A 26,732-nucleotide genomic window follows, 5' to 3' on the forward strand; every position below is an offset into this window, starting at 1 on the left:
ATGAAGAAGTATTGTAATTCCACACATCGCTCCCTCTGAAATAGTAATGGTGAACCCACCGAACCCATAGAGAATCTTTCTTACAATGAAAGTCCCACAGGATACGGGAAAGAAGCGCAAGGTTCCAGTCCTTGAGATTAAAAAGGCCTAAACCCCTTTCTTTTTACGGAGAACAAACTACTGACCAAGCAACCAAGGGCTTGTTTTTGCCAATATCCGCTTTGCCCCACAAAAAATTATGGCACGAAGCGTTGATCCGGTCCAGAACAGATTGCGGCAAAGGAAAAATCCCCATCCAGAAATTCACAATTCCTTGAATAACCGCTCTGATCAACTCTAACTTACCTGCATAAGATAAAGACTTTTTGCTCCATCCCTGAATCAGACCAGTAATCTTGGAAAGCAAGGGAGCATAATGACATACATTTAATCTAGATGATAAGAGGGTAACACTCAAGTATCTGAAAGGAAAGTCACCCAAGCTAAATCCAGTAAGCTGCTAAATATGAGAAAGCTCATGAGGCCTAATATCGGCTGAGTATATGACAGATTTATCAGAGCTGATGGAAAGCCCTGAAATCCTACAGAAGTGTTGAAGCTTGACAAACATAATTGACACAGAAGGGATATCTCCTCTAGATAGAAGCATAATATCATCTGCAAAAGCCAAATGAGATAGCTGAATACTTGCACAATTGGGATGAAATTTAAAATTGGCATCATCCTTGAGGTTGCTCATATCTCTGGAAAAGTTCTCCAAATAGAGCACAAACAAATAAGGGGAGAGAGGATCCCCTTGTCTAAGACTCCGCTGCCCTTTGAAGTGACCATAAATGGATCCATTGACTGTCACACTAAAGGAAATGGAAGAAACACATTCCATGATCCAAGTACAGAACTGGGCTGGGAAGCCAATGGACTTAAGCATCCAATCCAAGAATTCCCAAAAAATGGAATCATAAGCTTTATGTAAGTCAATTTTCAGGAGGCATCTCGGAGAGGAACTTTTTTGGACATATTTGCGCAAAATCTCTTGAACTAGGAAGATGTTGTCCATCATCTTTCTCTTCTTAATGAAAGCAGTTTGAGTTTCCCCAATAATAGTCTCAAGCACTGGGGTTATGCGGTTGGTCAGAATTTTAGATAAAAAAAAATAATAATAACATTTGATTATGTGTTATGTGAATATTAATAGAGTCTACTCTGTCTAAAAGAAAAATCATTATTATCAGTAGACATAATCTATAAGAAATTGCCAAAATTTGTGGATAACATAAAATTACCGACGGATTATCTATGACAAAAAAATTTTGGGTAATTTGCTCATAAGTAATCTTATCGTCAGATTTTAGTGTTGTAGGTAACTTATTGATGGATATAATTCCTAGGAAAAACCATTACTACCTAATGATTTATCTGTAAGTTACCTACGCATTTATCCGAGAAACGATATGATCTTTATAAGTGTGGGTAAGTTACCTGGAATTTATGAGTGAAAACTACATAAATAGTTACTTATGGATATATCCACGGGTTCTCCATAAACCCATATTTAAAAGTGTAGAGAATATCAACAGATAAAACTAACCCAATAAATTATCTTTTTTAATTGAATACGAATAAAAATAAAATTCAATAAAAATTTAAACATTATAACTTATAACATAAAATTCAACATTTAAACATCATAATAATCATGACGACAGTAGTTAAAAGTAATTACATAAGTTAATATTTGAACAATATTAATGAGAAATAATCTTCTAATTTTCTACATAAAGTTTTTAACAATTTAATAATCTGAATAGCCTGGAGAGTCAGATTGCTAGTGTTGTGGCCAGTTGTTTTTGTTGTTGGTCATGTTGCTACTCTTGCTATGGGTGTTGCTCTTACTGTTGTGGCTGCTCTTGTTGTTGCCGCTGAAACATGTTACGTTGGTTTACGTTCTTGTAAGGATATCATTAAGAGGAAACTTACATGTTAGTTTTTCGTTTTAACTATAAAAAATTAATTAATAAATAAGTTTTTCAATACCAATTATATAAATAAAGAAGATTACACAAATTAATATGTAAAATATTTATATAAATTATTTTATGCAATTTATAAAATTATACAAATTTATTTTTATATTTAAATAATATAAATTTTTATTTTAATTATAAAATGTAATAATTTTTTTAATTTTTAAGATTATTTAAATATTATTTTAAATTTACATAATTTGTATAAATTACATAAAATATTTTTAAAATAGTCTATATATTAGTTTATATAAGTTTTTTTTAAATATAATAAAATAAGGAAAAATATTATATATAATAATTTATTAATTTATATTAAAATAAAATTTTATAAGAAAAATAAATAAATTTTTATTAATGATACATGTAAAATTAAATATATTTAAATATGAAATATTTAATTTTAATTTATGCATTTTACAATTCAAAAAAAGTTAATAACTCATTACAAATGATACATGTAAAAATAATATTTTTAAAATTAATTAAATAAAACAAATATTTTAATGATTTATTGTTTTGTTTTAAAATAAAAGATTATGAGTTTAACTCTTACTAAGGATCTGATGAACAAAATGACCAAACTTTTTATTCTAAAAAAATATAACAATTAAATGTCTTAATTTAAAAAAAAATCAAAATCACGTATTTAAAATTATAAAGAAACCAAAATTATAATTTATCCGTTTAATTTTAATGCCGTGCATATAGAGCCAGTTATTTTTGCACTGTTGTACCTCAAATGTGAAACAGAATATTTTTCTTATCATTAATTAGCTCATATATCGCTGATGGTTAAGTAAATATATTGGTATTTTCATGCATTTTTTAAATTATTGAACTGATATTGCGTTATTTGTTTTGGGGATAGGTCGCGTGTTCGTGAAATGTTACTTATGTATTTTTATTTTCATTTAGCATGTTGATATATATTAGATATTATCTCGTCTTAAAAATGTAATCGTCATTAGCAAGGTCCTCAAATTGTTATTTTCTTTATTTTCTTTTTAACTATGCTGTTGTAGTGAAATATCTATTAGTTTTATATATGACTAATCTCACCAGAGTTATTGATAAAAAAAATAATGATTAATATGTTAATATATTATGATTTATTATTTATATACGATAGTTGATTTTTCATTAATGACTAACCCGTAAAATATATTTATTATTATAAGAATATTACGTAAAATTAACATTATTCATAAGAATACAAATTTTTTCCTATTTTTTTAAGAATAGCTGCATCATTCACGTATTTTTGCTGGCGCTAGTGTCCATGTTCTTTGAACATGGATGATGGCTTAGAACGCAGTTGAATTTATGCGGAGTCGATGAGTGGTATGAGAAGCTAGTCTTTAATGATGGAAATCTGCATCTTCTTAGGAAGTGTCACTAACAATTTATGCTAATGAATCGGGGCACGTGAGTTAAATTCTAAAAAAGGTAACATGTCCTTCTCAGGAGTTATTAGGCACCAATGTAATAATTTTGATAATTATTATAAAAAAGATTGAAAATTTAGGCACAGGGTTCAAATATACAATATATTAGAATTAGGACTTTGAGCAAAATATACACTTTCAGAATATTTAATTTATATGTAATTTTTTTAAAAGTGAGGGTTGCACCCCCAACATGAGTGTGATTCGCCACTGCCTTCTACGAAAATATCTGTTCAAGGAATTGCAACAACTCATACATTAAACAAGATTAGACAGGCTTAAAAAGGATTTGTATCGGATCTTAAACCACAACTAACTCCTGACCTTGATCATTTATGTCACATCAATTGAATATAGTTGAAACAAAATTGGTTTCTATTTATCCATATAGAACAAATTTGATTTCTAATGCAATGTTTTTCTTAAATACCGTTTGAGTAATCATATAGTATTTAATTTATTGGTTGTTTGTTAGGTTTTCAGTATTTTATCGATGGTTATTAATTGGCTTTCTGTTCAAAATATTATTAGAGTAAGGTTGGTGCATGCTGTAATTTTTCGACTTTAGTTCTGTTTCCTGTGCTCCCATCAGTGGAATCAAAATATTGACAGCACTGCTCTACACATTTGCATTGCATCTTTGAGACTACACGAGTTGTCAACGATATACCTTACAGCTAAAAAGATCGACAGCACTTTTTATTTTATTGGGTTTTAGGTTAACAATAAATTGTAGGTTTTCCCTTTACATTATTACTTCCGTGGCTCTTCTGACAAAAGGGGATTTTACCTGAGCATTTTCTTTGAACTAAATAACACGATGAGAGAAATATTGAATTTTTTTTATTAACATATTAGTTAATTTTGTTAGAAATGTCGATGAGTGAGATCTAAAATTCTCTTTTCCTCTTTTTTCTTTATCCTTAAGTCTCTCTTTCAAACCACAAAGTCAATTTTATATATTTGAGAATTATTGAAATGAGATTCTCACAAGTCGCATACATGACATTAATCAACATTGATGTGCTTTGTTCTTTTGTGAATCCTAGAATTGGCTGCTATATGGTGGCATGCAGAGTGTCTATCACAGTAGAGAAGAGCTAGAGAAACATATGCAACATGAAGGTCATTTAGTAGAAAAGTAAGCCACTATAATAATTCACAAACTGTGGAGGGAAGTGCTAGATATTCTGCTTCAGAAAAAGAACGGGATATGGTATTTTTCATCTTAAAATGCCATGAAATTAGAGAATTAATCATCAAGAAAAAACACAGAAACTCGTTACTAATTAATTTGTGTGTGTTAATTAGTTGCGAAAAGGAAGAGGCAAAGAAGAATAGCCCATGAGAAGGAGGCTTGTTGATGTAACAAAGGACACGATTAGCACTTGGCAGCTTTAAAAATTAGTATCAAATAAAAGCAAAAACTTAATTTTTTATGAAATAATTACGTAAATATTTTTTGCGTTATGTGTCTTTTGAAATAAACGTGCAAATGAACAACAGTACGTAAAAGGGGGTAAAAAAAAGGTGGGAATCCTAACTGATGAAGTTTTCTGAAGCTTCTGAGAACCAACATGTGTAAATGTCAGATTGTGAGTGATTGAGACAAAAATGAAAGTCTCCATAAATTTATAATGAAAAAACATATTTTCCCATCTAATCGTAGGACTTTTTCTTTTCACATATACAAAATTGGTCCATGTAACTATGCTAAAATATTACAATGATTTAAATATTAAAATAGGATATTTGTTAAGAAATATTAAAAGTAACTTTATAATAAAATATAATATATAAAGTTAATAATATTATATTTTACAGTAATCTTTCTAAATATATTCTATTTATTGATTTGTTAACCAATAAAATACTTGTTAGGAAGATATATTAATTCCTAAATATTATTCGTAAGAAAAAATAGATGAGATTTTAGTTGTTGATCAAAATATCACTTTTCAATATATATTTTACGTATTTTAGTCACCAAAATTTCCAAACAAAAAAAACAACATGAATATATAGGATCTTCAAAGAGCTTCAAGCTCATCTGGTTCACCTGCATCTTTCAATTAAAATTAAGTAGGCTAAACTTTAAAAAAAATTGTAGTAGTAGCAACAACATTAACAACAACAACATTTTATATAGTAATACAATGTAGGTATTTGACTCAAACAATGTAACTTTTTTTATATAATTTCTTTTTTATCTCTTCTTTTAATATCTTTATTTTTAAAATATATCAAAACCATCGGTATCAGTGAGAAATTGATGAATCACTTCAAGTCTGGAATACCTAAACAACTTTGTGACCTACGGTACTCCCACTTTTTAATGAACACAGTAATAATATGTTTCTAGAATACCAGAGAGTGTCAGCATTATATATTTCAAACAATTAATTTACCCTAAAAGACACAATATGCAATCTCAAGAAACTATGGGAAGTATAAATACAATGTGAGATTTAATTAAAAATTAAAAATATTTCTAAGGACCAAAATGATAATATCTAATTAAATTCAATATTAGATTTAATTAAAAATTTAAAAATATTTCTAAGGACCAAAATGGTAGTATCTAATTAAGTTTAGAAATCAAAATATTAATAACTGATTAAGCTAAAAAAATCAAAATGATAATAAGTTTTTAAATTTAGATATTAAATTAAAAAATCAATTTTTATTCACATTTGTATGAATGACATATGATCATTATCAATTGTCACGTTATCATCAAATGTGTTACAAAAGATACAAGTCTTAATGTTAATGGAACTGAATTAATGATAGAATCAACATGTGGAATTTTTTGTATATTTTGAAACTAAATTCCAACATTTTCATGTTTCAAAGACTAATCTTTCAATACCAAACGCTTTCCTTCTTTGATTTGTATAAGTTAGCAATTCATGCAATTTCTAGGTTAAACTCCAATTATACAACTGTAATCGGAACATGATACGTGATCATGTGATCTTCGCGCCTCATTTATATTTACAAATTTGCAATTATTACATTAAAGGACTGTGTAGTTTAAATATTCAAGTGACATCTAGGTCTGTTTGACAGTTTATTTAAAAAAAAATTTAAAATAATTTTACAAAAGGTTTTCAGAAATTCATATTTATAGTTATTAAAATAATAATGAGTTTAATTGACATGAACTAGTTTATTAGAAGATTTTATATTGCCATTTTTGGTATAACTTTTAATGTAAGTTTTATTAAAGTTAATAAACTTATTATATACATTACTATATATATATTTATTGACAAAGAGAAAAAAGTTATTGAGACAACATTGTTTTTACCAAAATCATTGTTTTTTACTTTCATATTGATCTCTGAAAATGTTCATTTTTTCCGCATTTTTAGTGTCTTAATTAGTGTGTGTGCCTTTCAAATATCCAGTTTCAGATGGCAAAGTTAAAGTTAAAATTTATAAGCCACCTTAACTTCAAATTTATAAGTTAATTTCTATTTGAAAGTCAAAAGTTTACGATGACAGAGGCCGAATGACTAAGGGAAGCCATCCTCCCACCCTCCCCCCAGTTTATATAATGAGTTTTCTTTATATTATTATACATACTCATTAAAAAAATTAATTTCACATTTTTTAATGATTTTAAGTCATATTGAAAGAGTATAGAAAATTTTAATTTATAATTTTTATTAATTGAAGAGCATAAAAAAGGAAATCTTTAGTTATTTTCTCTATTATTATTATTATTATTATTATTATTATTATTATTATTATTATTATTATTATTATTATTATTATTATTACAATAGACCTTTTTATGTTCATATTGGACGTTAAGTTTTTGTATATTTGTTTACATCGACCCTTATAACTGATTTACTAACTTTTCTATACACTACTTATTCCATTAATTATTTTTTTCATAATATATAACCATTTTTTAAACACTTTTTTCTATGACTTTAAATCCTCGTTCTGGTATATATAGGAAGCTTATACAACTTGAACCTAAGATTTGTTTTTCTTAGAGATTTTTTATGCAGATTTTTCTATTACTTTTGTGATTTTCTTGAAAATATCTTCTACAGAATCTTTTTGCAAATATTTCTATAATTATAAAAAAATATTATTATTTCCTTAAGCTCATTTAAAAATTCACAGAAAATTTTAATATTCTCATAAAATTTATTTTGCATATAAAAATAAATTAATGTTCCTGGTACAATTTTTCATAAATAAATTTCTCATAAATAAATTTTTCAATTTTTTGATTTAGTAGTACACAAGGTATAAAAATTATTGGGTTAATTATATTTTTACTCACAATTTTTTTTAAAAAATTTTTACTTTTGGTGAGTCAACAAAATATTGATCGGTCTTAATTCCTAATATTTTTATCCGCTAATGTTTTTAGTTCTTACCATATAGTTAAATTCCTATAAAAAATAAGTGTCTCATACATGACAATCATGGAGAGCATCATGCGTTATTTTTTATAATAATTGTGGCAGACATTTTGTGGCGTTTAAAAGCCTGCACACAAATTGCTTCTCATGGCAATTATAACTACGTTCAAAGGCAATTAAAATAAAACAAACCGTGGTACACGACGGTGGCAGGATTTGGGTTCTACAAAAGTTCACTGAGAAATCCAAGCTTCTTCAAGGCATTCGTAAATTTTGCTTGATCATTTTAGAAGTCAATAAGCTAACTTTTTTAAAAAAAAAAAAAAAAAACAACATTCCTAAAGAAGACGAATAAATAATTTTGAAATTAAAAGTGTTTGATACTAAAAAGCTTGTCGCTGCAAAAGTAAGTCCTGCATGTAATTTCATCTTAATTCGTCTTACTTTTTTGTCTCTTTATTCTGATTGGGGTATGGTACACTTTGTTAGTTTGGAGATGACCCAATGCATTTGGGCTTTGATTTGTGTTAGCCATGATTATTGCATGAGCTTTACTATTCTCACTTCTCTTTTCGTTTTTTCCACCCCAAGCTTTATATTTTTATTCTTTTACATGTAAACACAATTCTGCTAAATAATATACACAATGGAAACATATTTCTTCTGTGTTAGGGGTGCAACCTCTGTACATAACAAAATCATACTTTCGTTGAACATATATACAATAAAAACATGTTTTGGCTTTGTATTTTGAAATTATTTTTTATGTCTTTAAACATATTGTTTAATTAATGATTAAGTACTAATGCATGAGCAAAGCACGTGTTTGAATCAGCGTGATCTAGACCCTTGATTTTTGTGTGCAATCTTGACTATTTCCTTTTCTGACCGCATATATGTAGAAGTGCTTTCATTTAATGGAATAATATTATTTATGTTGCATTTGTTTTGTTTTTCTTTGTATTATGCTCTTTAATTGTAACGAGGTAATGGTAATAACAATCATGCAATAAGTCTAACATATATAAAATTCGAAAACGTATATAACCCCCCAAAAATACACAATTGGATCCGTACATTCAAAATAAAATACTAAAGTGTTAACGATGTTTATCTTAAAAGACTAAAAAATACTTATTTTTAAAAGTTCAGGGGTCACAATGTTTAATTGTGAAGTACAAAGATTAAAAACCCAATAATTTTATAAAATATAGAGACTAAAAACATATTTTTTTCTACAAACATTAACTACTTTCATCTAAAAAATATCCTTCATTTTGACATCAAATTCCAATGAAAGATACATTTTAAAAAAAGTTTACATTTTAAATTTGATTAGTAGAATTAATGATATTAAGTAACTTCTTTAATTAGCACAAAGGTTACTTAATTTTGCTTATATTTTAGTATGGGTAGAGTATTATATTTATACATATATACTCCCTTTAGTCATGAATATAAGAAAAAAAAAATTATTTATTAAGAAAATTAGTCAGTATAATTTAATTGTATCAATCTTATTTTAATTTTTTTTTCTTATATTAGCTTTCCTTGAAACTTGATGTGAAGAGTAGAAGAGGCATGGGAAATAAAGTTTCAATTAATTGAATAAAGGATTATTTTAAGAATAATCTCATAAATGTTGGGTCATTGACTGAGTCTATCTATTAATCTAATCAGTCTATTCATTAACCTAATCATCAAGGTAGTAAGGGTCAAACATTTTAACCTTATCTCAAAGTCAGATAATCATTAATATGGGTGCAGTTATTTAAGATAAATACTGAAAATCTTAAGATAATAATTGTGTATTATATAAAATTATTCTAAAAATATCACGATCTAATTGAGTGTAATCGAAGGTATATGACTTAATACTTGATCTCATTAGACATATTACACTTTTTTACTTGAATGTTTTTGGACTAGATCTCCTAAACACATTTTCAGCAAATAATAAATTTGTGGAGCCCATTAATTAAGAAGGAAATTAAATTGTAGAATTTTAGTTAATTAAGGTTAGGTAACAAGTCTCTTTAATCCAAGACATTTAAAGGAAAAGAGGACAATATATTTTCTCTAAGCAAGATCAAACAACCACAGTCTTCTTGAATGAATTGGGTGACAGCTTTTACCAGCATGGAAGGAATAAAAATATGTTGTGTTCACAACAGAAATATTCGATTTTGACCAAACAAAAAACCTGCAGAAAAACGAATGCGCCCGTTAAGGACGCTAAAGAAAGTTCCATACTCTAAACTATAAATGATCTGAAGGAAGATAAAATTTGAAAAACAGAATGACCCATTGGACAATATTTACTAATTACTTGTGCAAAAGTAGAACCCACATATTAGTTGTCAATGTATATAAAGCTAAAGTCTTTTGTTTTTATTTTTCTTTGAACAGCAAAAAAATAATTTTATTAATGAGATCAAAAGGCACTAGGAGGATGTCACAAGAAGTTTCTTTCTCCACTGGCCAAGTTACAGAACACAAATAAAAAGCATTGAATATTTTCCACGAAGGATCTGTTACATTCCTTCCCTACATTATATAATTCCATAATACCAAGTCAACTTGGCAGCACTGCAGATATGTGTTGATCTGCAATACTACTCACACCCCTTTATCCAGTCTTTTCTTTTTATGAAATTCATTTCCATATAAGTATAACAAAGCCATTATAGAAACTAATAGGTTAAGAAACTGGTTTAAGTATTACACTTAAAATCTTTGAACACCTTAACTTACAAGAATTTGTTTGAACAGTTTTTTTGAGATTGGTTTATTTATTTATTTTTACAGATTATATATTTATACTAATTTATGAAAAACAAATAATGATTAAATAATTATCTATTATTTTTCATCAATTAGTATATAATATATAATGTATTAATTAAATGTCTATCTATTTCTATATAAAAAAACTATCGATTTATTTTAAGGCATTTAGATACTTTTTAACCTAAAACACTTTCAAAAATGAAATATAAACAAAAGGTAAAATCTCCTGCCTAGCATCATCCAAAGATGGCTTGAATATATTTTTAATCTTTTAAATATTCGTCGTTTTTGGTTTTGAATGCCCAAATTTAAATTTACTTTTTTTTTAGTTTCTAAATTTCAAAAAATTCTTTTTTAGTCCTTCTTCATAGAAAAAAGTTAATATCTCAATCATCCTAAAATTAATGAATTTTTTTTATGATAACTAAAAAATATTTTTTGAAATCACAGGACTAAAAAAATAAATTTGAAATTGAAAAAAAAAACAAAAGTAACTCAAATTTAAGGATTAAATTATATTTAAGCCCCCAAAAATATACGAATGGAGATTCTACCTGAATTGCCGACGATAGACGTAGCAAAGAAACAAATTTAGTTTACCTCTATTATTATTGAAAAGCTTTCCATATTCAGAGTCAAAGATATAGCTACTCCTCCATTAACGCAAAACAAAGTCATGTGATATTATTGGCAAATACTTCCACGAAAAATTAAGTGGTTTCTAAAACCCAAAGATCAGGATAAGCCACGGCAAGACCTTGTCTTCTTTGTCACCATAAATCAAGTATATCTATTGCTTCTCACGAGCATAGTCAATTTTATTTGGGTTAGTTTTCAGAATATGTCATACGTCATATGTATGTGACAATGTAAAATATGGTTTCCCTGTTAATTGCTGTCAAATTACTTGGTATGTTCCTTGCTTGCTTCAATTTTTATCATAAATACAAGATATATATAATATAAAACTATTCGTATGCCTTTATTTTACAATTGAAGTTTCTTGAAATAGTTTACAACATAATATTATAATTCTTATGACCAAATAATCTATAGGTTAATGCATATCATCACCTCACTCTTTAATAGAAAAATAAATTGAATCGTAATACAAGCAGAATAACTATGCACTATATTCATATTTCAGGTCTCTAGGTTAAGATTCTCTCCATTTTTTCCATTACTAAAGTTTTGAACTAATAAATGAAATTCACATTATACACATTAAATGAATATATACACATTAAATGAAATACACATTATACACATTACCAAAGTTCCAAGCTTCTCCAATTGTGGTTTCTTAGAGAAGAGGAAATGAGTGGAAAATGAAGAGTTTCCTTTGTGAGAAATTTTTAAATATGAGGGTTTATGAGAGATTTTTGGTGACTCTCTAGCTTTTCTCTCTCTGCACCTTGGCTTCTACTAAGAACACCTACCTCTCTCATACATCAAAAGTTCATCCCTTTAGGCCCAAATGCACCAAAACTCACTAATGCACATAGAGCACATATTCAACATCACCAACTCATCAATTAATTAATTCATTCAAACACTTAACTTAAATTTAATTTCTCTTGTAATTTAATTAAACTATCGAACAATTAACTAATAAAACACTGTTACAAAAAGTAATAATGTAAATTAGGAAGAAACATATAAGGATTATTTCTTTCTTTCTTTTTGGTCGATGAAATGGTAGAAGATTTAATTTGGGGGATCTAGGCGTAGTTAAAGTCCAAAAGCTGAAATGTTAATACTAATAATGGACATTGGACAACGAAGCAAGATGATAATCACAATACATTGAAAATCTTTTGCAAAATAAAAAGTGAAACTTGCAGAAAAATAGAGAATTAAAATTGAATAATAAATCTCATTAAAATTCATAGAATGATAATATTCATATATTGGCTTACAATCAATTACAAATTCCTAAAAAACATAATTCATCATCAAATTTATTTAAATTACATTATATTAACTTACTGAAACAAAATATAAAAGATAAAATATGTAACAATAACAAAAACTCAATCTAAAACTCAAATGAGACAAAGTCTCATAAGTCTGACATGCCTTCTTGAGCTTTGTCATAAAAATGCTAAGTTTTAACTTCATGAATTTTAAACTTGATTTTTGAAACATTTTAGTCATTGAGTAAGTAAGTTGACATCAATTTCTTGGGCAAAAAACCGTTGTTATCATAACCCATAAGTTTAATTTTTTTTGTCTTTAAACACCAAATGTGAAGATTTGTCATCTCAAATTCATCAAAGCTTGAACTTTAACTACATCAAGTTTATGTGATCAAATATTTCACGCCAAACATGACTCATCAATTTTAACAATAAAATCATGACATTTCACTAAATCCAACTTCAAATGAAAATTGTATCCAATCATTTCAACCTTATTCATTTTTGTTTCATGTTCATCAAATGATAAAACATTTTTTTGAAAGAGACTACATTTATATTTCTCAACACTAAGAAAATTTTGATTTAGTTTCGAAACATAAATAACATCTTTGACAATTATCTTACCTTAGTTAATATAAAAATTACCTCTTTTCCTTTGGCTTGCACAATTTCACCATTTCCTAACTTGACTTTTGGTTGAATTGATCCCAATGAAGATAAAAATTGAAAGACATTCATCTTGTGACTAATGCAGCCATTGTCAATGAGTCAAATATTCAATCCATGTGAACTCAGTTCTTATGATACCATAAATAAATGTTCTCCATCAATGTTATCGTCAATCAATTTTGCATGTTGTTCTAGTTGTTGCTTATTTTTTTTTAATTTGCAATAATTTTCACTGTGACTAAGTTTATTGCAAAAATTATAGTGAAGAAGAGGTTCTATTAACAATCTTCTTCAACATGGTTGATTCTTTGGAGAGAGAATAAGGCAAAAACTTCTTTTCTTTTCTTGAGGAACCTTCAACTTTTCCATTGTTGTTATTGAAAGATTATGAGTTTTCAAAACATCTTCTATTGTATTTTACTTGAAAGACACCTTTAATAACTTCACCGGTCCTCATTGAAACACTTTGCTCTTCTGCATGGAACTTTTAGTTAATTCTAAAATTGTGAGAGTTTTCAAATCACATGACTTTTAAATTGCAATGAGTTTGGCTTCAAATTTTTTACGCACCAAAATCATATTTTTTTACAGCTTATTTATTTTAAATATTGTCTCGCCAAGAAGTGGCATTTTATTGACATTTGGCCATTGATGCTTAAAATTTTATGCATATCTATTTATTAATGAAACTGTCATTATAAGATTTTTAAAAAAATCAAATTTAAGAATATTTTTTACAAATTCAATTCACTTCCATCTCTTGGATTTCTTTCTATTTGTCTAACAAAAAATATATTATTTTTTACATAAGAACCACACAAAAATGATCAGATTTAGGGACCAACCCCAATTCATCAATGGTGACACTCTTAGAGACTATGCGTACACACCTTCGACAAAGGGTGGGCGTGACATCCTCGTCTTCGGTGACCCTAAATTAAACAAACAATGAACAAACAATTGATGATCTGCAACCTCAAGAATCCACTTTAGATCTTTGTGTACTGCAAGGACACCTACCTCATTATGTTTATGTGTGTTACTCCCACAACAAGTGAATCTCCTCCGTTGAAATCCCGCATCTAGGGGACCCACAATGACGACTACCCATGGCAGCTTCTAGATCTAAGATTTGATTTTTTTTTCTCTTTTTCTTTTTTGTGTTTCTGGCTGTGCCTTTTATGTTTGTGTTTCTAATTTTGTTGGTGAAGAAAGGGGAAAGGGAAGATGGTGATGGTGTTGAGAGAGAGAGAAAGAGAGGAAACAAGGAAGAAAGGGTATGGTTTTGTTATGGTGATGCCAGAGTTCTTGGTGGTGCCAAATAGATCACACGATGATTTGATGCATGGCGGATGGGTTCAGAAGGGGTTGCAACATTTGAGTTTCTCGAAAAGGTTCATAAGGAAAGAGAAAAGAGGGTTGTAGAAGTGTTGGTCAACATTTACATATTTGACAAGCCAACATGATCAATTTAATATGGATGCACTGAAATTTCTAAATTTTAGAAAAATGGGAGCAAAATTGCCAATTAAAAAGTAGGGGGATGAAAATCACGAATTTAAGAAATTAGGGATCAAAATTATAATTTAAATTATTTTGAAAGTGTCACAACATGACCCATGATGAGACGATAATAATAAAAAGATAAAAAGAGTTTCCCAAAAGAAGAAAAACTAGGGGAGGTGTAACTAATGATATTTATTTTATGTACAATTAGTTTTTTGAAAACGGGTAGTTCCAAAATGGAAAAAAATTATATATATAAAAAAGATGGTGTTAATAGTAATTTTTTATTCTTTTCAGGTCACTCTATCCACCTTCCCGGGTGTCAAACGACCGGATGCACGGAGTTTCTTTCGTCTCCTTATTCGTGTTTCTTCTTTCTTATTTTTTGTGCATGTTCTCTCTCTATATTTTCTTTGTTTTTATGTAATTCTTTTCTTCCATATAATTGTGTTCATATCTCCTCCTTATAGTGTTCATTCTCCTTATGTTTTTCTTATTCTTTTCCTTTTATTATTATTTTTATTCTTTCTTTTCTTTTCTTTTTTGTTTTTTTTTTCTTGTTTACGTTTGCTTTCTTTCCTTATTTTATTTTTCTGTTCTTTTTTTTCTTCTTCTTTCCTGTTTTTTGTTTTGTTCTTACTTTTCTTTTCTTTTTTTTTCTTTCCTTTTTTTGTTTTTTTTTTATTTTCTATTTTTTAATAACTTATCCGGACATTAGGATACGACAGAAAGAAAATGTTTGAATAATATTAAAAAATTAATACTAAAATATTATTAAAATTATTCACTCATTTGTATTTATAACGTTCGAATATTGTTATTACAGTTATTGTTATTTATTTAGTACTTTTATGAAATCTGCAACAATTTAATCCTTATGTTTACCAATTTTCTAATAATTAGAAATAGAATATTATTATTAGTAGTATTATTATTAAATGAAAATGACCTTTAACTTATATGATTGGAAAAAATTTGTTGTAACTAATGTGTGTTTATGTACACATATCTTATACAAATAAATTAATGTAAATAAGTTTTTGATAATTTATTTACATTATTTAATTACTTTTTTATGAATATAATATATTCTTTTATAGTTATATGTATCTATATATCTCTATCACATCATCACATGATTCCATGTTAGTATAATATATAATTCATAATAATGAAGTAACAAGCCGTGGCGCCGCTGTTGAAACTAATTATAACAAGGTGCACTTGATCTTCCATTGCAACTTTGACGCAATGCCAAGTTCAACGCTTCGTGAAGAAATTAAGATTGCAATCGATTACCAACCATGAAAAGAATGCAATCATTATATTACTTTCTACTCTCCACCGAGCAACAACCATGCTGTGCCAAGATCTTCATCGTAACTTCAATCATCACTCTCATTATCATCACTAGATATTAAGAATAACCATATTTTCTTATAACTAGAGACTTGAGTTATAATATTGGCAATTTTATGATATTTAATTTTCTATTGATATTTCTTTTTCAGAAAATTTTGTGATCTATAAGGATTTAACCTTTCTTAACATAAAATATTTCATTTTATAATAACAATTATTATCGCTTTCAATCAAATTAGCAAGTGTATATTTATATATTATACACTTATTTTTATTTAAATAAATTTATAAAATACAAATAACATATACTTAAAATTATAAAAATAAATACTTATTTCAAAATAAATAAGTAAAAAGTAAGTAATTTATCATTTAAAGATAAAAACATATATAAAATATGAAAAGGAAAATAATTAATTTTAAAATATAAATAACGTGATATTTAAAGTAGAAAATAATAAAAATTTAAAATTAACCTAAATTAACTAATATTTAAGTGTCTAAAGAAAATAAATCTTGATATAATTGAAAGGAAATTTAAAAATAATTAAGACTTAAATATTTTTTTGTCCCTATAATTTAATGTTTTCTCATTCTCTTGTATATTTTTTTTTGTTTTAGTTCTTGTAAAAATGTATTTGTTTTATTATTTGTCTTTAAAGCACTTTATGTAATATTTTAAACAGTATAAAAATATTTTAAGCAGGGCAAAAAATGCTATCTAAAGTATTATATGAACAAAAAAACAAAAAAAAACATATTTTATAAGAATTAAAACGAAAAAAATTATAAGGACAAAAATAAAAATAAAATACTAAATTTCATGAAAAAAATATTTAAACCAGTAATTAACGTTGAAGTTACTTTTTACATGAAGTAAAATAAAGAGAGTATAATAAAAAAAAAGTCTTTACATTAAAGAAACATAGAGTTGATTTATATTATATGAAAATTGGTTTTTATAAAATATATCAAATAGGTTAGAGATTATGTTTTTTCATTTGGTGCTCATAATTTCACCAAAAAATGATTAATCAAGCTTTCTAATTAAAATTAATTATTGAAAAAGTTAACAAATATTTTACACTTAATAATATCATAACAAATCAATACATAGGAGAATATTCAAAAATTCATTTTAAAAACGGAAAAAACAAATTATTCCATAATATAATATATATTTGACTGATTAAACTTATTAAAATATATCTTTGACATGACGGTGGTATCATAAACCAGATCATACGTGAATCTCCAGCATCAAATGAATCATTAAATGTGTTCATTTTAGTTTATGAAAGAGGGGTTGACCTCAATAGTCCTCGAAAAGAGAGCTAGCATATAACGTATAATAAATGTCTGTCAACAAAGAAACCACGCACCGTTGACAGAATCATAGAATTCAAACATTAACTACCCTATTCTTTACTCATATCAACGCCGCGTAAGGATACACATATGCAAGTGATGTTCGTCGAAAAATTTGTTGAATCACAGTCTAATAAATCCCAAATGCACGACACGTCGAAGATCTATACTTACCTAATTAGTCACCACTTTGTATAACTTTCAACTTTTCATATGTTTATCTTACGTACAAAATGTATTAAGCAAAATGTTGTGTTTGTCTTTTCATATGTTTATTAATGGAAAATGAAATTTCCCTGTCCATTACCATTCGATTGCTTGGTAAGTTCCTATTAAATGTGGCCATGAACGCGTTGTCTGGTTCACAACAGCCATTATAAATACCTCTTCTCATCTATCTTGAGCATTTGAAGTTGTATCCAAAGACACAATTAGTTAACCCTAGCAAAATTTGGTTTTGAACTTTTGATTTAATTTGCCAAAAGTCCTGTGTAACATCATGAGCTCCAGCAGCATCAACATTCAACAGGTTCTTCTTCCCACTAGGCCTCCACCTAATAATGGAAGTAGCTCAACTTCTTCAAGCTCCGGTGGTAAGAAGGGTCCAACTACAAAGGGAATTTTTTATCCCAAGAACAGATGATCTCGTAAAAGGTACTATACTAATCGTGAATCATCCGCAAATTAATTACAAACTTTTATCTCCTTTGTTTAAAATTAACATAATATCCGTACCTTTAGCTATAAATTAACTTGAATACATTAATTAAGGTTGTCTTGTTTTTGCTTTCCTTTCTTTTTAAAGCAGGTATACGCATATTGAAGGGACCAATATTTGAAGCATATATATACGAATGGGAATGGGAATGGAATTGAAGCATGTTGTTAACTAATTTACCATGATCTATTTAGGTTGTTATTTAATTTATTTGTTTGTTGGTATGTTACCACTAGATAGAGTTCCCGTGTATTTCTTCCAATAATGGGAGATTAATTAGTAATATAAAGACCAAAATGTTTTTTGTTTCTTAACAAGAATTTCTATTTATTAGCCAGTACTCTGTGGTCGTATCTAATATCCATATCAAAGGCTATGATCAATTTCACGGGTCAATAATTTTGCATCCTGAAACAGTGCAACTGTGCCACTTCTATTTATCAGCAAGTACTTTGTGATCGTATCTAACATCCACAAAAGGCTTGGCTTATTAATTTCACTGACGGGTCAATGATTTTGCATCCTGCAACATTTACGTGCCACCCGTACGTAGAAGGCTTTTCATTAGATAACTCCGTTAAATAATCAGCAATGGAAACAAGACTTCTCATTTAAATAATACTTACGCTTAATAATATTATAAAGATAACAAAAATGTAATACTACCGTTGCATTTTTCCATATTCAATCATTATAAAGTTTTTCCTAATTCACAATAACACCTGCAGAGAGAGACACTATAAGAAAATGAGTTTATGATGAGGGTTGGGAGAATATCCGGTCATGAGAGAGAGACTGGATACTACTAATATATAACCTGAATGTTTCTTTAGTTCCATTTCTTCGGTGCAGTGGTGACTAATGAGGAATGGAAGAGAGTGAAGAGACAAGAAGATGCAACACGTTTGAAGAAAGATCTTCTTTCAAAAAAAGATATTCTTAATTTTTCATTTTGATTCAAGTAGATACCACGTGGTAAGCTAACATGGACACAAACTCACACTTAATGTATTTCCTCATCTCCTTTAACGAGTTTATAAACATCCGTACGTCATCTTTTTGCATTAACGTAACGTAATGTAATATTAAGGATGTTTTTTTGTTATTTTTCTTCGTTCATGGACTAATGTGATGTAGAAACTAAATTAGTGATTTTATTCAATTTTTCTATTAAATCAAGTACACAAAATTTCATATAATTTAAGAATAACTTGAAATTTCGCCGATCAACTTCATTTTAATGTATAATATAATTTTTAGAATAAAAAATAGTGATAATGATTAAATTAGATGTCTATAAATGTGATAAGTTAAAAAAAATCGATACAAGTTTAACTTAATTTTTCATAATAAAAAAATTTAAATTTAATTTTTGTCTTAAAAACTTTTTGATTGATTATAATCCTTATAAATTTTAAATTATTTTTAACATTATATTAAGATTCAGATGTATCTAACATACTAGATTATTTATTTTTTACTGCAACATACTTATTTATTAGTGAGTAGTAATAAGACAACTTTGCAAAAAAAAATGAAAATAAATTATGTTTTTAGGGATTAAAACTAAATTTATCCCTATTTTCTTTCCCTTTGTATGAGTATTTTTCAAAAGCGCCAGTATATCAGACGGCTAAAGTGGCAACGAAGAGATTGAGTCTAATAAATAAGAATGTAAATAGATACTACATTTCATTGATTTTTATAATTAAAGATAAAAATAAAAATTAATTATTATTTTTTTAAAGACTAAGAATTAATTATTCTTTAAAGACTAAAAAATGGCATTACATTATTTTCTAGGAGTAAAATAATAATAATAATAATAATAATAATAATAATAATAATAATAATAATAATAATAATAATAATAACAAATGCTTAATTATATTTATTTTTTTCCTGAAATTTGAAATAAATTTATTTTTTATCCTTCAAATTTAAGAAAAATATCATTTTAATCCTTCAAATTTAAAAAAAATACATTTTTAGTCTCTCAAATTTATTGTTTAGGGTCTAAAAAAGTTTTGAAAAAAATTATTAAAGTTTCACGTCAGTAATATATATGCATAATTTTTTTAATATAAACCTTATTTTCGCAATTTATTAAGATAAAACTCTACTTTTAATTCAATAACATCAGATACATACAACACCAATAGAACTATATGTAAGTTTTTCAAGGACCATTTAAGCCATATACTCTTCCCACTTCCAATAACACTATAATTTTAATTCCTATAAATTAAAGATAATTAATTAAATTTAATTTTTGTCTTCTACAATTTTTTATGGTTGATCTTAATCATTACAAATTTTAAAATCGTTTTTTAAATGGTTTCTGTTATTAATTACTAATTAAAAACATGACGTGCATCTAAATATATCGTGTGAAGGTGATATAGCGATATGATCCAAATGCATGTGGTATGTTTTTAGATGCGTCTCACATTATTAGTGATCAGTAATAGAAACCATTTTAAAACAATTTTAAACTATGTAAGAATTAAAGTAAATTAAAACCTTTTAAAGAATAACAACTAGACCTATCATATGCACATCCCTATTTTCTTTCCCATGTATATGACTATATGAGTATTTTTTTAATAGCACCAGTATATAGTATATCAGAGGGCAAAAGTGGCAATAAAAAGCACTTAACAAGTATTCTCTCACCCATTATCCTAAATTATTTTATACATCAAGAAAAAATAATAAATAAATAAATAAATAAAAATATTCTTTTTATAAAATTAATCTTATATCATCATTAATTTATTTATAAATTTTGTTATCATTCACTATTGATATTATAAAAGATAAAAATAAATAAAAATAATAATTAACATTATATTAAAAATTAAAATAATAATTATTTTGAGATAATTTGTTTTTCTTACGTGACAATATAATGAAACTAAGGGAATAATAACTTGTAAGACTAACGACGTCGTTGCTCCTTGTACAAACAAGGCGTGTAATAAGCGCGGATGGGTTGGTTTATAATATTATTCACATTAGGTTCTGAGAAAAGGGAGGGAGCATACTGCATAGACCAATTCCAAATGTTTGACGGTTTCTTCCGTTCATATTGCAAGGTACGTAGCTAGCTGTCCCAAAAACCTTAAAACTCTACTTGTTCCTCAAGCAAACCGAACCGACCACGCTGTGTTTTCAATCAGAAATGTTATGGTAAATCACCATTCCTTGCTTGGAAACTCCCTGACAGAGTCATTTGATATGCATTAATTAACCAAACACCACCATTGTCGTCATGCTTATAATTTCTCATAAGTCATCGCTCAAGACTCATTTTTGTTGAGAAATTTCATGGTATCCTCAAAAATCTTATTAAAGTTAATTTTTGTATATTGTTATTGAGTCTCTCTCTAGATTTACTTAAATTCATTAGTTCCAAAAACCCTTATGTTTCTGAGAGAACCATATATAGCAAAAGGAATTTTGGTAAATTTTATTAACTCAGCACGAAACGCCTTTTTCCTTAGTTTACCTCGATTGGAATTAGGCGAGCATAGCTAACGAAATCTAATAGAGAAAGGTTGTCCAATTAAGATTTGACTTAAATGATGTTATTACTTGAACTAGGGCCGGTCCGATAAAAAAAATGGAGTTTAAAGCAAAAATTGAGAGAATCCTTTTTATTTTAAAGTAAAGAGTGTTATATCACGCCCTGATTGGACACAAAATATTGTTATCCTTGTTCCAAACCTCATTTTTCATAATATTATACTACTAGCCATTATGGGGTGCGGAATGTTTGAACCTGGGGTTTGAGAGGATTATATTTATGGATCCTATAGAGTAAAACGTTAAGACACTTGGAAGCAGCACTACTAGAAAATTCTAGTACAGAATTTAAGATGGAGAACTGCCTTAGAATATCACGTGGTGATATTATTGTAACTAACGAAGTTATAAATGATTTTTAAGTCGCATAATTTAAGATGGCCTAAGGAATCGTCTTAGAACGACTCATAGTGATAATTTTGTAATAATATTGCATAAAGATAATGACGGTCTCTGTTGATGACCGTCTTCGTTGTCTGAGATAAAAGTGTCCTAGATGTGCTTGCGGCCGAAAACCATCAATCTGCTGTTGCCCGTGCCTCTCACCCTCTGTAGTACCCTATAGCTAGTGTTGTCCGTCATGCCTGTTGCCCATGTCACCGACAACGTCGTCTGTTTGGTGGCCTGAGTTCGCACGTGTCGTAGGTACCAGCCATCCCTTGCCTTTGTATTCATAAAAGTATCTAAATGTGTTTAAAATTAAATCCCTAGTGTTCCAGTTGTATCGTGTTATATAGACATGGCATGCTCAACTCCTGTTCTCACACAAACAATTTCTAGTGTTTTATGTTACCTAGGTTGAATGTTAGGCCTGCCTGGGGTTTTATGTTACTTAGTCTGGGGTTCTATAGAGACTTTGACTCCGCAACTACAACAAGCATGCTTTGGCCAGGATTGAGTTTGCTGGTAGTACAGCTTAATTATCCTTTAGCTGGTATTAATTTTAAGCATGCATTTATCTATGTCTCATCTACATTGGAAAATAAAATAGGAAGGTCAAATGCTAAATGGTGCTATTATGTAAATAATTTTGATGCCGTAATTAACAGTAGCATACAGTGGTTTTATGGACATGTCCAACTTTGATTATTTACTAGTTAAACAAGTTTAAGCTGGCAAATTGTACAAACACATCATGGTAATACCCATGCTATATTATGGATGACCTTGCATCATGTTCTGTTCTGTGCTGTCTTTTTTTTTTCATCTTCAACTGTATGCCTGCCTTTTGGGTAAGCCGCTGAACATTTTTTTAATTGAGAGTCGTGGTACATGAAAAATATTACTCATCATCACAGAACCTATATAATCAATTACATAATAAACAAATGAACCAACAAATTAGGGTAAACTAGGAAATAATAAGTCTCCAGTGAAGATAGTTCCTTTTAATTCTTCTTCTCATACCTCCTTGAAAAGACTTTTTGAATAGTTGGCAATTGAGTCCCTGAGGATGAAGAGTTGGAGTTATTGCTCCGTGGAGCAGGCCTTGTAGTATAACAAAGAGCATTTTGAATATTTATGCTTTTAGAACTCATGGTGCTTTGTACGTAGCTGCTTCAAGATGTGGTAAACCTTGGAAAAGTGCTGTTGTATATGGAGAGAGTTACTTGATTTATGGTTGAGAAAATCGACGTATGGATGGTTGAAAATATCTCTTCAAGTTGTTATAGGAAACAATGTTGGTTTTGTGTAATAAATTTGGATGAGATATAGCCTTATTTATAGGTTTGGAGAAGGTAAAGATGTGTATTGTACAAGGAACGTGCCACGCAATTGATATGAAATGTACATAGCTTCAGCTGCAAGCTTATTTCCGCGGTTCATTGCTAACGTGGCATGGGATTGTATCTTCGCGGTTCATATTTAACTTTTTCGTGTTTGGTTGTCACGTCAATAATCAATGATTTGAAAAAATAAATGGTTAAATATTACTGTCTTAATATCCATAAATAAGGTAATAAGTTGTCTTTTTGTTTTCATGATCATAATATGGGATATGTAGTTTTTATTTTTATAAATAAAGAATAAAAAACTTCATTCATTTCATTATATAATGGTTGTCCTAAATTGTTTTATATATAAAAAAATTAATAAATAGATAAAAGAGAATAATAATTTTATAAAATTCATTTTATCATTATTAATTTTTTTATAACTCATATCATTAATATTATAAGAGATATAAATAAAAAGATAAGGTTAAATTACAATTTTAATTTTCCTGTTTTTCTAAATCTATGATTTTGATTCTCCTAATTTTATAAAAAAAAGAATGATGACGTTGGTCCCTCTCATTTATTATTAACAAATTATTTTGATTAATATATTTATTAATTTAATTATAAATTATTAATTATTAAAATTTAATAAAAATTATTAACCTCCTCCTCCATAACACTGTGCTCTTCTTTCTCTCCATGAACACCTCTTTGCCCTCCATCTACCGTAGCAACACCACATTAAAGCTAATAATCTTTTATTAAAGTTTTTAATATTTAATTTTTTAATTTAATTTATAATTAATTTAATAACTCTATTAATCATAATTAATAGTTAATAATCTATTAGATGATTAAAATTGTCAATTTATAAAATTAGGGAACCAGATATTATAATTAAAAATTAATAAAACCAAAATCATAAATTTATAAAACTATACCCAAAATTGAAATTTAGGTAAAAAAATATTAATGTTACATTGAAGCTTAAAATGATAAATATTTTGGGACAAATTTTGTCTTCTTATACCATGATTACTATGGGACATAGAGAATAATTTTTTTAAAGGATAAATTTAATTATATTTAACAATTTGATAAAAAAATATTTTTAAGAGATTAAAAGTAAACATGACCTTATTTGTTGGACTAAAAATATTTTAAAATGTAAAAATAAATGCACATGTCACATATAGTTTGTAAGTTATCCCATTAACCATATCAACTACCAAACAAATTGCAGAATATAAACTTGAACTATCCAACAAATCGTGTTTGGTGAATGTTCGGTGCTTGTTTGTGTTGTGTGTGATTTTTTTTTCTTGAATCTTTTTTAGTGCTAATTCAATGTGGGAAGAGAAAAGTCTCAATTTTAATTTTTGCTTAAATATAATTTGATTAAATTTAATTTTTGACTTTTTATTGGTTGATTTTAATGGGATCTATTATTAGTTATAATTAAAATCATGAAATGCAACAAACTATATTGTGTTAGCGAGATATATATATATCATGAAATGTGATATGTTTAATTAGATGCATCTCAAGTAATACAAACCATTTATAACAATTTTAAGTTGATAAGAATTAAAGTAAGTTAGAATTTCATAAATCATCACAACTAGACTTATCATATCCCTATTTTCTTTCCCTTGAATGAGTATTTTTCAAAAGCACCAGTCCAAGTACAACAGAGGGTAAAAGTGGCAATGACAGGGTTGCGCCTAAAAAATAGTAACTTGTTAGATTAACGACGCCGTTTGACTCCTTTTTTCGAGTAGGCGTGTAATAAGCGCGGATGGTTAGTTTATAAATTATAATATTCACGTTAGGTTCTGAGAAAATGGAGGGAACATACCGCACAAACCAATTTCAAAAGTTTGACGGCTTCTCCCATTCAACATGCAAGCTAGCTGTCCCAAAAACCTTAACTCTACTTGTTGCTCAAGCCACCTTAAGAACCGACCACGCTATGTTTTCAATCAGAAATGTTATGGTAAATCATTATTCTTTGCTTGGAAATTCCTTAGACTCATTTGATGCATTACCCATTTAATTTATTTGGTTTATTTCCATAAATAATAAGAACAAATTAACTAAGGAAGATTATATAGTAAATCATCATTCTATGCTTTGAAATTCCTTAGAGTCATTTGATGCATTACCTAAACACACTATCAGGTAGTCATGTTGAAATTCGTCGTAAATACTCATTTTGTTTATTTGGTTTATTTCCATATATAAGAACAAACTAATTAATTAAGGAAGATTATATGGTAAATCACCATTCTTTGCTTGGAAATTCCTTAGAGTCCTTTGATGCATTACCCAAACACACTATCATATAGCCATGTTAAAATTTGTCATAAAGACTCATTTTATTTATTTGCTTTATTTCCATATATAAGATCAAACTAATTAATTAAGAAGATTACATGGTAAATCACCATTCTTTGCTTGGAAATTCCTTAGAGTCATTTGATGCATTACCCAAACACACTATCATATAGTCATGTTAAAATTTGTCATAAAGACTCATTTTAATTATTTGCTTTATTTCCATATATAAGATCAAACTAATTAAGGAAGATTACATGGTAAATCACCATTCTTTGCTTGGAAATTCCTTAAAGTCATTTGATGCATTACCCAAACACACTATCACGTAGTCATGCTGGAATTCGTCATAAAGACTCATGTTATAGTTATTGCATTTTAATTTCAATAGAGCAAAGGAATTTTAGTAAAATCTATTTAAATGTGTATGTTCATAATCAATTTCATCGTGTAACCAATTCTAAATTTAATAATAAGGTATTATTGTTTATGTTAACTCTCATATTTTACTGTGTAAACAAAATAGTTAATTTGATAATGTCTTTTTGATTAAAATTATGTACTTGTTTTTATAATAAAGATTATAATAATAAGAAATAAGTTTTTTTTTTAAATTTTAATCTAAGATGTTATTGATTATAGAATTACTTAATAAGATATATTAATATAGATAAATCAATATATATAATGATATTTATAGAATAAAGATTAATAAATCTAATTTATTAAATTACATATATAGAAAATATACTTGTGAATATAATAATTGAATTAACTGATCAATTGAGAATTCTTAATTAATGATTAAAATTATACTTAAACTATCAATTGAAAATTCTCATGAAAAAATGTAATATAATTATTTTTTACCTAAAATTATTATAGTAA

General features: G+C 27.5%; 2 long non-coding RNA genes across 2 annotated transcripts; one reads left to right on the forward strand and one right to left on the reverse strand.

The window, feature by feature from the left end:
• Positions 1 to 17,747: 17,747 nt before the first annotated feature.
• LOC114385666 lies at positions 17,748 to 18,608 on the forward strand. The gene is made up of 2 exons (XR_003660987.1): positions 17,748 to 18,134; positions 18,286 to 18,608. It is a non-coding gene; the product is annotated as an uncharacterized LOC114385666 (long non-coding RNA).
• Positions 18,609 to 22,774: 4,166 nt separating this feature from the next.
• Positions 22,775 to 23,474, reverse strand: LOC114387434. Its single transcript, XR_003661311.1, has 2 exons — positions 23,194 to 23,474; positions 22,775 to 23,087 (listed from the first exon to the last, which is right to left on the reverse strand). It is a non-coding gene; the product is annotated as an uncharacterized LOC114387434 (long non-coding RNA).
• Positions 23,475 to 26,732: the final 3,258 nt, after the last annotated feature.

Source organism: Glycine soja, chromosome 15 (genome assembly GCF_004193775.1).
Source record: "Glycine soja cultivar W05 chromosome 15, ASM419377v2, whole genome shotgun sequence".
Lineage (NCBI taxonomy): Eukaryota > Viridiplantae > Streptophyta > Magnoliopsida > Fabales > Fabaceae > Glycine > Glycine soja.